This window comes from Galeopterus variegatus, unplaced genomic scaffold (assembly GCF_000696425.1).
Source record: "Galeopterus variegatus unplaced genomic scaffold, G_variegatus-3.0.2 Scaffold251, whole genome shotgun sequence".
Lineage (NCBI taxonomy): Eukaryota > Metazoa > Chordata > Mammalia > Dermoptera > Cynocephalidae > Galeopterus > Galeopterus variegatus.
Window position 1 is genome coordinate 373,456 of NW_007726362.1, and position 2,728 is coordinate 376,183.

Sequence of the window (2,728 nt, forward strand, 5' to 3'; positions counted from 1 at the left end):
ACTCATTTCTAATATATTACTAGAAGTGGAATCTTACCTCTTTAAGTTTTTTATTTTTAGTGTTTAAAAATACTAAAATAATAATAGAAGTAAAAAAATGGAAAGAAATAGCACTCTTCATCAGCAAGTAATTTTATATTTCCCTTCAAGTGTTTATTTATATATATGTATAAAATTACAATAGGAAAACTTTTTAATTTTTTGCTTTTACATTTAATTTATGTTTTTCTGGATTATAGTTTTTAATAACCCTGACCAATTTGAATCCACAAATAACATGTGAGCCTGTTGAATCTCTCTCTTTACCACCATGATAAGGCGTAGGCAGTCAGAAAGCTGTAAGATGCCCCTTAATTCTATCTTCTCCTGTTGGGCCCAATCAGAAGACCCCGCAGGTGTTGCTGAGCCATTCCTCCCCATACTCAGGAGGGTGTAGCCAGAGCAGGTGCAGCTGGGCCTGTTGCATCCACTGCATGGCTCCATCAGGTGCCCTTATGTGTGTCTGCTGGTGGCTTTGACCCACTGCCCAAAGCCATCTTGAGGAGAGTGAAGCTCAATTATATTTTCTCCCCAAATGAGGACAGCTATGTTACCATTATCTGAGAACAAGAGTAATGTGCGTAGGGATACATATGTCTATAATAAAAGCATAAATGGGTGGAATGGAGATTTGCAAAATCCAGGACCATAGTTATCCCTAGGGGTGGGCTACCATGGGTAGGAGTACAGAAGGGGTTTCACCTNGGACCATAGTTATCCCTAGGGGTGGGCTACCATGGGTAGGAGTACAGAAGGGGTTTCACCTGTGTTAGTAGGACTTTGTTTCAGAAGCTGGTCATAGATTTATAAGTTTCTGTTGGGGTATTCTTTAAACCATTTTGAAAATCTTGAATGTTGCGAAGAATGCATTCTTATTATTAATCATTCATGTACCAACGAAAGATATAAAGTAAAAATGAAAATCACTTGTATTTCTAACATCATGTACAGGAAATACCACCATTAACATTTTGACCTATGTCCTTTCCGGATTTTGCATATGCATATATATTTTCTAATATGGACTGTACTCTATACTCCATTTTACTAATCTCCCCTTTTTAAAACAAACTTCATGTGGAAATATTTACACATTACTAAATACAGCTATATGTTATTATAACAGATAAATATTAGCATACTTATGGGTTTACTAAAAATTTGTGTAACCAATTCTTTCTTAATGAACATTTAGGTATTTTCATTATTTATCATTAATGTATGAACACAATATAACAGTGACCAACTAGTATATACATCTTTTGTACCCTAGTCCAGTTATTTCCTTAGGACAAATTTCCATCAGGGGAATTGCTGAGTCTATAAATGTGTACAATCGAAATTTTTCTTTTCACTTTCAAAACAGCATCAAAATGTGAGTGTATTTAACTATAATCAGCTCATAATAGAGCAAATGGGTGAACAGAATAATTCATGCAATAGTATGTTTAAACAAGAAAGTTGGTCAAAGGAAGGCAGAGGAATTTTGTCTTGTAAAAGTTAGAACCAAGGGGCTCCACAATCATCTGGCATCCTCTGGATGTTGTATCTGTGGTTAGAAATGTATATGATAGGAACTCCAGGGATCTTCCAGGTTCTTTGTTTAAGGTCCTGGTCAACTGTATAACACTTATGCTGCGTTACTTTCTGTACTAAGCAACATCTGCATAGGTTCCATTGTATGTGCGTGGTAATCATTCAGATGTTGGATCCTTAGCAATCCTATGAGCTATTCAATACTTCTGCTCTGGTTTCTCAGTTTCAGCCATTACACAGTTATACAAGTAATATGCTTAGCATACAGACAGTCCATCATTGACTGCACTACGTCCAGTTTGGCTTTAATGCAAAAGTTGATAAAGTTGGTATTAACCAAATGTGGTAAGATGGGCCCAGCTGTGTACTAGGTTGGAAGAATAGTCAGGAAGGTCGTCGGGGGACTTCTCTTTCCTTTGATGCACCATGGCCTTTCTTTTCTTTCTTCTTAGGTTTTAACCTATCCTTTTCTTTAAGCCTGTGATCTCTGAGACTGAACATTTGCTTTATGGTCGTGATGTTGGAGGTAGGGTTCGGGGAGCCTGATAGTCGGACTCAACCCACCGGGTCCTCTTACCAGGTTCTTCACTCTGCCACAGGAAAGAATTCAAGAGCAGAGTCACAATAGGAAATGAGAACAGGTTTAATATAATGAATAAGAGATACAGATTTCACAGAGTGTGGCATAGCTCCAGAGACTGAGCAGGGCCCACACGAAGTTTAACACAAAAGTAAGAGATACATACTTAAAGTTCAGTACAAAGTGCAGGCTGGCTCAAGAGAACGAGCAGCTGTTTGCTGAAAGAAAGTTTGATACAAAAAGAAAGGAATACACACTCCACAGGTAGAGTGCAGGCTGGCTCCAGGGGAGTGAGCAACAGCCCTCCCTTTGCTGGGATTCAGCTTTTATACTTTTGCCATCTAATGAAGATTCAATTAAGGGGGTGGTTCCCAGTTATGTAATATAGTCTTGCACATTTCAGTTGGTCTCCTTTTGGAGTATATTCATTGGCCAAATCCCTTCACATGCACCAGGCATATTCAAAAATATTCTGGGCTCTCTACCACCTCTAGTGGAAGATCATTCAACTTCCAGGGTTATATAACCCCTCTCTACTGAGCATGCCCAGCCACTGGATTTGCATAAGCCAGC

General features: G+C 38.5%; 1 protein-coding gene and 1 pseudogene across 1 annotated transcript in view; one reads left to right on the forward strand and one right to left on the reverse strand.

The window, feature by feature from the left end:
• Nucleotides 1-2,728, forward strand: part of JAZF1 (JAZF zinc finger 1) — a 158,161-nt gene that overhangs the window by 21,595 nt on the left and 133,838 nt on the right. The window lies entirely within an intron of this gene.
• Nucleotides 1,540-2,728, reverse strand: part of LOC103585540 — a 3,012-nt pseudogene continuing 1,823 nt past the window's right edge.